The sequence below is a fragment of the Podarcis raffonei genome, chromosome 14, assembly GCF_027172205.1.
Source record: "Podarcis raffonei isolate rPodRaf1 chromosome 14, rPodRaf1.pri, whole genome shotgun sequence".
NCBI lineage: Eukaryota > Metazoa > Chordata > Lepidosauria > Squamata > Lacertidae > Podarcis > Podarcis raffonei.
In genome coordinates, this window is record NC_070615.1 from 3314087 (window position 1) to 3326551 (window position 12465).

Genomic DNA, 12465 nt, shown 5'->3' on the forward strand with positions numbered 1-12465 from the left:
AAATATGGCAAAGTTTTACACAAAAATTCAGACAAACTGATATTTTACAAATAAGTTTATTTTATTGAATAGCTATCAGAGCTACCCTCTGTTCCAAACAATGGAGGAGCCGATCACATAGATTACAGAGCTATCAGTAACTTGTAGAATTCTTTCATAAAAGAAATTAATTACAGTTCTAGAAAAAGAGTGACAGTCATAACTGGAAGTCATAACAGAAGCCATATTTAATAGTAACTATTGCAAAAAATTGGTTTAATGCTTTCATACTTTACAAAATAACAACCCAACTGCTAAAAATGGCCCTTACACATCTTCTTAGTCAAAGAATGGAGCATATAAAAATAACATTTAATTTTAACTGGAAGGAAGATTGCACGTAGAAAAAATTTCAAGGACATACATATCCAATAAGAAGAGAAACATTTGTTACCTGTTCAAGTTACTTACTGGTCCTGTTTCTTGTAACAATCACTTTAAATATTATATGGCGGGTAAATTAAAAAACTAAAACTCTGGACAGGATACAAAGAGCTGAACAGGAGCAGATCCACAAATCCAAAGAAGTCTTGGACTTTTGTTACGTAAACATCAGCTCCCAATGCTGCATGATATTCCACTTTAGAAACTGAGGAAAGTTTCAAAAGCTGCTTGTGATATTGTGTGAAGGCGTCTGTCATTCAGAAGGGAAAAGTCAAAAATTCCATGAGCCATGCCTAAGTCCACGGTTGGCCTAAAGTAGTTCTTTGGATTCCACCTTTTGCTATAAACATGAACTGCAACCATTTGACGGGTTTAATCCAATGACATGTAGCAGAAAATAAATGCATAATTAGGGGCCTCCTTAGAGTATAGCTTAGGCATTCACAGGGATTCATTGATGCTGTACTGACATTTTTTTAAAAAAACAAGCAACTAGGCTTTAAGCAGTAAATAAATTAATAAAAACAACAATAATGATAAATGTTTAGGATAAGGGCTCAAGAGAAAAAGGAAAACCAACCAAACTCCTTTGCATGGATTAATATCTATGCACAAGTTGTTCTTCTAGTCATTTTAATGTATTTTGTTGCAATACAATGCTGAAAGTATAAAATTTTACAGAATAAATAGCAAAATTATCCATTAGGCTAATATTCTGAAAATATGGTCAAATATTGCTCTAAAAGAACCAAGGGACATTTTTTTTTGCATTCTGCATTTTGTTTATACATTTGCAAAGACCACTGGTCACTGTAAAAAAACACTCCTCTTGCATAAAGTGACAAAAAAACTTTGGTGATAAGTGTGCATGGAGACTCTCAGACCATTATGACTAGGAATCCGTCATGAAGAACAGTTGGGGGGGGGGGAAGTACAAAGAAAATAGGGCTGGTGCCCCCTCAACATTTGTAGGAGATGCCTCCTCTGCCCACTCAACATGGGGGGGGGCTCAGCCCCCTGCCTACAAATATTGAGGGGGCACCGGCCCTATAGCACCTATGAAAGGTGGGATATATGGTATTATTTGTTAACAAGGTAGCAAATAAACAGAAAAAACTAATCTTCCAACAGTTTAAATTGAACTGAAGGCATATTTTCAAGGGAGCTTTTCACAGCATCACATTGCTGCCATGGCAAATGTGGTATATGACGAAGGAAGTCTATTGATCAAGTTTATATTTTTTCCTATGGATTCTGATACCCACACTGGATATTGTAGTCAGACAGGTTACTTCTAGGTCTGACTCCACCATCCAGATAGCCCCAGGATTAGCAGAGGGTTGGCCTAAGTCTGGTTAGCATGTGTTTCTCAAGGGCCTGAGACTGAATCTGACCCTCCTTCACTGTTCACTGAATAATGTTACGTTTCTACTCAAGACATAAGTGAAACTCCTGTGGAGCACTTTTCACATTACCTTTTCAAAGTTCAATAACAAAGTTATTGAAAGAGTTGTGGAAGTGTGATAAGCCAACTACAATGGACACATCTGTCTTGGTGGTGGCAAGATGTAAGGCAAATATCCACTTGTAGCACTAGAAGTTGGACACCTGTCTCCCAGCAAATAGAGGCACATGAATGATAAATTTAGGCATGAATTTTGGATGCAAATGCGTTCTCCTATGAAAGCAGTGTCCTGTCTTGAGGGAAGGGTCTCTAAATCTCTCTTGCTACACTGTCCCAACATCCCCAACAACAGTGGCCAACCTTAAGCCTCCATTTTGAATCAAAATAGCTTTTAAAAGGAAAGGCCTTTGCTCAAAATTAATTCCACTTCAAAAATAATGATTAAGAGTAATATATACTAATGGCAGGTTGTCATCCTTCCCTCTGGATGGCTTTCCGTGTCCCAAACTCCATACACTTCAAATTTTCTTCAGGTCTTACCTCCTTTCTTTTGACACCTTTGAGCTAGGGAATGTGCAAAATATTCCAGAGAAAGTTTTGTTAGTCATCTTTTCTTCCTTTTAAACTCCTGTTTCCCCCTGAAATCCCACAGATATTTTGCTTAAAGGAGCACCACATTTGTTTCAGATCTTTCACTGAGTGGGAAAGACCAAAGATTGGCTGGTTCTTTCTCTCTCTCTTTCACTGACATACTAATCTGCTTGAATTCGCAGGACACCTCTGCCTGCCTTTGCTTGAGGTGCTCTGGTGCCAGAGGGGGCTTCCCAGCCCACAGCCAAGCCCTGAAGTAGTTAAAGAGGGCTCAGGGAAGCTGAGAATCTGAACAAGATGGTCCATGATCAGCCTATGTCAGGGACCACATCTTTATGAGAAGAAATTGCAGTCACCTAGATGGTGGACTTTCAAAGAGCTAAAATAATAATACATAAATTATGACAAAGTGACACACTTTTCATGCTGGAAAAGTGCAAACACTCTCAAGTCTTTCTTCAATGACTTCTGGAGAAGCAGCTTCATTAAAGTGAATGGCATCTGGAAATCAGGCTCTCTTTGTCATAGATGGCAATTAAAATTTTTTAAATGGAACTACTGGGCTGCTGTTCTTGACCTTTTACTGTATGTTTCTCTTACGTCTTTCAGACTAATACTCCACACGAAGCCAATTTTTTCTCCAAAATGTTTGAATAAAACTGCAAAATACAATCCACCTCGACACTTTAAAATAGGTTTTTGCAAAGAAGAAATTTTCCCACAACTAAACAGAATAACAGCTAAAATCATCGTGAATCTGGTCAAGAGCACAAGAGATGATGGCCTTTCATATTGAGAATTCTGCCTCCACTAATACTCCTTGTTACTATAGATACAGAACGATCTACCTAATTATTAGGAATCTCTTCCATTTATTCATTTTCACTGAGGGTTCCAGCCATTCTGGCAGACATCAAAGATAGGTTACAAAACAAATTATCTTCAAACAACACACAATTAAGGAAACTGAATAGCAATATATAATTAACCAGACTATGAGCAGTCTGCAGAAATTTATATGAAAGCAACGCAGCAAGTCCACACTGAAGGTGGGTGGGAACACACAACTATGCAGAGGAAGAAGCTGCTGCAGCTCCCGTTGAGAGCCCCACGCCTTCTAGCTACCAGAGGCCACCAGAGAGAGAGGAAGAAGCATTCGGGCACTTCTCTGCATCTTGCCTAGACAGAGCTCCATCTGAAAGTCTCTATGATAAATATGACAATTGTCTTGTATTTGCATGAAACTTACTGTAAGCTGCCTTGGGAGGTTTTTGCTCTGAAAGGCAACATATAAGTACTTGGAATAAATAATACACTCAAGAAGATTGATCCAGACCTAAATGACCCCCACCCAATTTTGAAATCCACCTGCTGTGTTGCACGTTTCCAGGTTGAAGGTTGTGGGATATTAAGTGTTCAAGCAGATTTTTGGTCCAAGTTAAACAAAATACCAACGCTGTCGCTTATGATTAGCAATTTGTAAAATAAAAGGTGGTAACAGTGCTGTTCATTGGATCCTAAAAGCAGAAAAACCAGAACTGAAATGAAACTGGACCACAACATTCAAATGTGGAAACAAAACTGTTGTTTTATGGAATCTTTATATAATCTTTTTGGTTTTTTCCTAGTCTATGGTTTCAGTCATATATTAAATTGACTGCAATGTCAGTTAATTCAAATTTGTGGCCATTTTTGTTTATTTCTGTTATATGCTGTATTATGATTTTATTGGCAACATTTGGATTTCTGCATAAGAAGATAATGCAGCATTACTGAGGAATCTAATTCTTTCATATGTCACATATATGGACCTAGATTGCCTTATATTTGTGATAAAGAGTGAAAGATGAAGATATTTCTATTAACTGGAGGGAGTTGGGGGATGATTTTGTGGTGAAATCTGCTTGTTTTGATATGTTCATCAAGTCCTCGGGTGACCCATGTGAGATCCCATTTAGGAGACCGTCTTCCACATGGAGCGCTATCATAAGAATGAAGAAGATGAAGTGAACTTTTGAATCTTTGCTAAAACTGAAGAGATCTTCTATTTGAAAATTTTATAATAAACTTCTTAATTGTGGTGAGCACTTTTCTTTTAAACCTAGTCTAAACAAGATGAGAAGTATATCAGGTTTTAGTAGTGCTGCAAAAATCTACAGAAATTGTTCCCAAGAGATGACAATGGGCCAGAATAACTGCATATTCTATAAGTGATTATAGTTCTATTCAGAAAAAATATTCATATTCAATCTTAGTTTGCTTCAAAAACATCAGGTCACTTTTGTTATGAAATTTGCAGGGGGAGAATCTCAAAGTTTGATTTTCATGATGATGTTTTGTTTATTATTATTATTTTGCTGAGTCTTGTTTTATGTCCTATAAAAGAGGATTCCATAAAGAAATAAAACAGGGAACATGTATTTTTACCAAAATATATAAACCACCATATAAAGCTTTTCAGTAAAAATCATTCTGTATTCCAACCTTCAACAGACACTGGCAGACACTGGCAGACACTGGCGATGAGCATTCAGAATGTATCGTTAACATTTACAAAGCTTTCTTCACAAGAAAGTAGTACTATATTTCCCATATGAACCTACTAAAATGACAACAACTCTCTATAATAAAGGTGCAAAATATTGCTTTGTAGCATATTTTGAAAGTAATATAAAAATAATCTCTATATTATAATTTAAACTTGGCTTGGAAAATTGCAACATAATACAGTCATTTATGTCTACAAACAGAATGCACTTACAAACACCTTTCTTTATGGGTGTGGGTGTATAGCAGACATCCCCAACCTTTGGCCCTCCAGATGTTTTGGACTACAATTCCCATCATCCCTGACCACTGGTTCTGTTAGCTAGGGATCATGGGAGTTGTAGGCCAAAACATCTGGAGGGCTGAAGGTTGGGGATGCCTGGGGTGTGTGTGTGTACTATTGTTTCCTTTGTTTAAAAAACAAGCATGTCCATAAAAAAAGCAAATGTGCCAACAAGTTACTAAAGTCAGTTAAACTCTACACCATGTTTTATTGGGCAGTAATTCTACAAAGTTTGCCATACTCTCAAATAAAAAGTCCTTATTTTGCAGTGTACACTACAAAAAAATCTGAATGTGTTCTGAGCTGAAAAGCCACTTGCAATCAAGGTCAGCTAATATTTTTCCATTGTAGTTCTGCCATCACAATAATGTCTACTTTTCCATACAAGGGAAAGGAAGTAATCCCTGGCTCCCCACTATAATCAATTATTTCATGATACAATTTACAACATTTCAATACACCACATTCTCAGTTTTTGGAACTAGAAATGTATTAATTCCTTTGGATTGGGAAGAGAACGTAATCAACACCTATTGACAAAATGCAAGGCTCCCATCTGTCTTAAATGAGTGCTCCCATGAGTGAATAACTTTGTTTCTGGGACAAACCGTACCATTAAAGGGCCTTCCATTCTTAACATGAGCTCTTCCCCATTTACTACATGTGCAACAGCTTGTCATTATTCCAGTCCAATGGTCAACATAATGGGGCAATGCCATTAGAAGTGTGATAAAGAAGTTAAAAACATTGGGCTGCTTACCATAAAATGACAGATAAAAACAAAAGTTACAGCCTTCTAGTGCCATTGTTATAATGATTCTTACCTGTCAATATAAATTTGCTTAACTTTATATGTATGTTCACTCTAAAGAGGACTGTATGTATTCTGTGCTGAAAGGGCTGAAATTCTGCATTCATGCATTTCAGTTCTGCACCCAGAAAATCTGAATTCTCCTCTATAAATTATGCAAATTTAACAAATTTGTGTAATTTCTTTTGATTTTGATTTTTTAAACTATTTTGCATAAATATTTCTGGTTTTGCTAGTCACAGAAAGGAGTTTACAGTTACAGAGCTCCTTCTTTGGCTTCTGAGATTTCAGCAGGACTAGCCAACACGGTTTCAAGCATATTGTTTCAGCAGCCTTAAAAAGGGTGTGGGGAGAGATAAAGAAGGTGCTGAGATTCTCAGGAAGCTGAACTCTGTGTTCTGTACAACACTTGCTGCTTTTTCTGCACAAAATTGCAGGAACAGCATTGCCAGCAAAATCACTATGATGCCCTTCACCTGCTTGGTGATAAAACTCCTATTGATCATTCATGCCTGTTTTTTCATAAGGAGAGAGGCTGATTTAAATGGTCACCCACATTAAGTTAAGTGCACGAAATACACAGGGTGGTGAGAAAAAAAAGGGGAAACTAAACACAGCTACTGATCAATTTTTCTACCTCTGACTTTTATGAAACATATGGCTGTGCTTACCAAATATATTGCAATGTAGGAATGGCAAAATGTGTCTGTTTTCATGAGAAGCTGAGTGCAGAACAGGAACTGTTGTTTCCTGCAATCCTAAACACATCTAATCCGAAGTCTCACAGAGCTCAGTGGAGCTTATTCCCAGGTAAGTGTGTAAAGGATTGCAGCCTAAGACACACATTATCTGTGATATATTACACCAGTCCTTCCCCCAAGAACTCCATTTCAGCTGACAAGGGGTGCTTTATTACACATTTTAACTCATGCTGAATTAGATTTGTCTGTTATCTGGATTCCAGGAGCGCAATAATACAACTTCGTTTTGCTTTGAAAGAACCGCAATGAGTAACTGATTGGACTTGGGGCAGTGCAGTGGCAGAGAGAGGCTTCTGCTACCAAGTCCAAACGTTTGCTTGCTGTGGCTTATGACCACCCGCAAAACTTTCCACAGACCTGCTTAGAACCACCTACAACACATAACACAACTTATATGTAAACACAAAGTGTATCATGTTTTATTCATTCATTAGCCCTTTTCTATACTACTTTTTCATGTATTATTACAAAGTATGAGAATGCTTAAATACCATTTTGAAATAACCCTTAGACCCTTTGTTCCATAGACAAAAGAAAAGTCAAACATTTTGCATATTTTCTTTGACAAGTTTTGGATTAGTGGCTTGAACAATTTATACAGCCTTTTACTTTCCCCCAACACACATTTTTTTCTGATGCCTATTAGCAGAGTAATTATAATTTATTTGAAACCATAAAGCATTTTTTCTTTCATTTATAAAAACATCACTTTACCCCAGAACAGTTAGCAATACTTATTACATTCAACCACTGTTCCATGTTTTGTACTTCTCAAATACCAAACAAAGGGCACAGCCCCTTGGCAATCCCCTTATGCGCAAGCCCAAGGAAATGAAAAGTTCCAGTGAAAGAGAACTGTTCAATTCAACAATGCTTGTGCAGGAGAACTTCCCAGAGAACTGTGTCATATTTCACAAAAGAAGCTCTGGCACAAGCCTCCAATTCCCATCTCAACAATCAAATTTTGTCTTTGCACAGCCCAGCCTTCCTGACTTGGAATTAACTGCCCACAAACCCTTAGCCCTTTATATACTGAATTGTCTACAATATCCACTTGTTACCCACCAAGTGACCAACCCACAACCCAAGAAAATGCTGAGCTGGATGAAACAGCAGTCATGTTTATATATAGATATATTGAGAGAGAGAAAGAGAGAGAACAAGAGACAGGGAGTTCACGCAAAACACGTTTTGGCCTTAAAAAAAAAAATCTCTGGAAGAACAAGTTTCATAAACATTTAATTTCCAGATTCAGGTAGGTAGCTATGTTGGTCTGACGCAGTCAAAATATATAAGAAAATTTAAAAAATTGTCTAGTAGCACCTTAGAGATGAAAGCACACAAAAGCTTATACCAAGAACCAACTTAGTTGGTCTCTAAGGTGCTACTGGATATTTTTTTTATTTTCTTATATATTTTGACTTAATTACCAGTGAGAATGACCTTTTAAATTGTATAGTTTTTACGGAGGCTTCATTCAAACACTTGCCTCTTTTTCAGATAAGGCAGACAGGAACAAAATCCTGAAAACACCGAGGGTGAGGTCATTCATAATTGCCTACTACTTTTTGTGGGATGTAATCCACTGGGAGCAGTCAAATGCAACATTCAGTCAAATACAATACATACAGCAAGGGAATGTTTGGTCCAGCCAGTCAAAACTTCCTATTCCTCCTGGCCTGGAGCATCTTCCTTGCATGTGACTAGTGGGTGAGCGTGACCTTTCCGGACCTGGTAAAAGGCCAAGGCATGCTGTCACTCTCCCTCTTTTCCATCTTCCTTTCGTCCTGCAAACTTCCCGGTCTGCTAACTGCAGTCACTAGGTCAACCCACATATGGGGTAAACCTGTTTGTATATGCTTGTGACTTTAAGCCTAAAGTCTGCCTTCAGGGACCACACTGTGCTCTGCCTGATCATGAGTAAACTCTCTTTTTATTGCTTATGAATAAGACTATGGTGTCTTTATTCTTTCAGGAGGGATTCAAGGGGTCTTACCAGGAAAATATTAGAAGACATTTCAATCTAGACAAGCCAATCACATGAGTTTGCAACTAGTTTTCTGCTGTGTAAAGGGGAATGCACTCTGCAAAATAAAGGAACTTGCTAGCGCAAGTTAGGAAGGATATTAATAAACAATATATCCTCTCCTGCCACCTTGAACATTCCCACACTTTTTGCTTGGAATGATCATTATACAATGATACCCCACAGACCATGTCCTCTTTGTTACCTTGGTTCCCATTTTGTGGTGGTTTAGATAGAATCACAGCAATTTGAATATGCTAACTCATCCTGGGTTATGTCTGTTTTCATGGACTCAGGCAGAAGGAACCAAGAACTGCACAATTTGAAATGGAGATCTAGCCCGGTGAGATACCAATGACTGTATGTACACTGCTCTTGAGTTAAAGTTAAAGTTAAATTCAGGCACACAGAGGAATAGAGGTATTGACATTGACACCTGAGCTTCAGTGTCAGCACGAACCCTCTGGGTACATACCAGGCCTGTTATAAAGACTCAGCGCTTGATCCTCTGCCCTTTCCTGGTCAAAGAAGCAGTAATAATGTTAATATCTTTTGACTCTCCACTAAGAGTCCAGCTCTGACTCTAGCCAAACTGATCTCCAGAACTCTAGAGGCTCCTCATTCCAGGTCTAATTGGCACTGGTCTCACCCCTAACTTCTGCAGATGAAATTTTAGGGGTGGAAAGTGGCACTCAGAGCTAAGATTTTTCTGAGATGCTCTGCTATATAATTAGATTCTTACACAGAGTAAGGTGCTACCCTAGGTAAATAATGTTTAGTGAATTATTTCTAAGAGTAGGGTGTAAACAAGGATCAGGTTAGAGCATGGGTGCCAGAAAACAGTTCTTGGAGGTGGGGTATGGATTTGAACAACTCATGAGAGCATTTCTATCATCTGGGCAAAACTTATTTTCATTCAGTTCTGTGTATTTAAAAAAAAAATATAGTACCATGTGAATATATGAAATTATTGTGTCCACTAAAATGTATTTTCCTGATGATGACTATTTTAAAAAAATATTGTAATACTTTGTGAAGCTTTTTTTAAAGCTTTTTGTTCAGATAGTATACTTGAATCAAAATGGAAAAGCATAAACTGTTAGCAGCAAGTGGCTCATGCCTACCTCCACCTAGAGAAGCATTTATAGGCATTCCAAAAGCTAGTTCTACAGTAATGCATTAGTAATTACTAATATTTTCTTTCTTAAACTTTTAAAATATCATCCGTACTCTTCTCTCTCTCTCTCTCTCTCTCTCTCACACACACACACACACACAAATACAATCAAAGATAAGTCCATCTGGTACCACAGATTTCTTTGGCCAAAGAAACAGGAGGATTTTTCACAATTAACTAAAAACATAAAAAGGCATACAGTATTGGACAAAATTGGAACATCTGAGATTCTTATGAGTGAACCACACCAAAGGTTACTTGTGTTCTAATCCACACAGCAGCCATCAAACCACATCTGTTTTGCACCTTAATTCTAAGTTGGAAGCACAGAAGAGGCAAGGGAAGAAGAGGCCCTTAGGAAGGCGCCCTCCCCCCCTGCTTTGAAATAAATGGCAAAGCTGGACAAGAACACTGCAGAGTCAGCCGCCACTAATGACACAGCTGATCCTCTTTCTTGAGTAGACTTCCCATAAAAGAATGGGGACCAGCTTGGCAGCACCACCGCTGTAACATCTTGCAGTGTGAGTGCACCCTTAAGTGCGGTGACACATCTTCCTCTGGGGGGAAAGGAGATACCAATTCAGATACAGTACACATTCTCAGAGATACATGAATTGCAAGGCTGGATTCATTAAGAGCTGTTCTTAAGTAATATTGGTGTGCCTCCCCGCCCCGCCAAACTTAACATTTATTATTAATTAATACTAAGTATCACTTCTTACTTCATTTTGTACTGAATTATAGGATCAATTACTGATTGCTACCACAAAGTACTTCACAAACAGGCGTTTTAATGTGTGTGCAAGTGGTGAACAGACAGGAGTCTCAAGTACTTTCTATTCGAGGATGCAGAAACCAAGTTCACTACGTAAACTGAGATGTGGCTATGAGTGAATATTTTCTTAGCTTACCTAAAAATATTAGAGCTAAAGAGAAGAACCAAAAATATAGGCCATTCCTAGTGATGAACTTTCCTAATAAAAGAGGGTCACTTCGAGGGCTTAGAGCGGTGCCATTAGGTTAATGACACTGATGTATTTCTTCTTCCCTTTTCATTAGATGTGACAGGAGCCTCAGTAATGGGATGGATGAGTAAACTGAAATTTAATTCAGATCATACAAAGGCAACAATGCTGACTGGGGGAGCCAGCCAACATTGGGATTGCTCTATAGTCGGGGTATATTGGTTCTTAATGGCACCATACTCTACTCTCACAGCTTAAATGTGCTCTTGAATCTTGCATTGAGAGCAGACTTTCATGCAGAGTATACACCGGAGGGCTGATGGCTGTAATAAATTATGAAGTATGCTATTTGGTGGTTTGCAAACATGTTTATATCAATGCCAACTGAAGCCCTACTGTAGACACCAGTGTTACATTCAGCTCTTATCTAAAACATCTGAAGGGCACCAGGGGTAGAAGTTATCTAAATTATTCTGTCTAGTTTTGAACTCTATTACAATCTTTGCTTCATTTTTGTCTTTGCAATGGTGTTTAGATTTCATCTTCTGCACTGTCTAGTACTCATCTCAGAGGGCCAAATTTGAGAGCAGACTTTAAACACAAATCCATGAGCTGTCCTTGTAAGTGTTTAAGACCATTTTGCCCATTTCCAATTGACGCACGACTGCCAATGTTTCGTTTTCAGCTGATGTGCGCAATGACCCGGAATACAACTCCTGCGCAAACAGGGAGTTGCCTGCAACACATGTGCAAATTAACAGTAACAATTTTTGTCTTCTCTGCAAAGAGGTAGCAAATCTACATTGTGCTATATGAATAATAAAAATATGAAGTCTTGCATATGCCAATATTTTGATTCTTTAATTCTTGGGAATTAATAGCTAAATAATGTGGTTCCAATAAGCAGTGTTGATAAACTGGTCAAAACGACCAAGGAAAGGATATGATCAGTGAGATACAGGGCACTTGGCTATGTGGTTGCACTGAATGAGGTGTAAGACAGGACTGCAAAGCTATTGAGGCAGTTGTTTGGTCATCCACTTGCCCAACTGTTGAATTGTAAAGTACTTATTTTCAAGCATGATGGCTTGAGCCCTGTCTAAAAATAAAATAGATATGTCATCTGGAGGATAAGCATTTCATTCTTGGACATTTTGTGCAGTACAAAACTGGAGTTGCTTACATCAATAAAAACAAGAATTTGCGTTTTGTAAGAGAAGCTTGCTAATGAATCCAGGCTTTCATTTGTGTATCTGTGGAGAAAACAGGACTACTAAAATAATACAAGCAAGGATGTTAGCATGTTAGTATGAACTATATGCAAATTACTATTCTTCCCCCAATTTTTAAAGGAAGAGGAAAGAGCTATGAAAAAGTTATATTTCTTCAGATGAGATGGCTCTAAAGAATGAAACAGACACGTCTTATTACAATACCACATTTCCAGTTATTATGACTTTTTCCCTATCTTCCTAC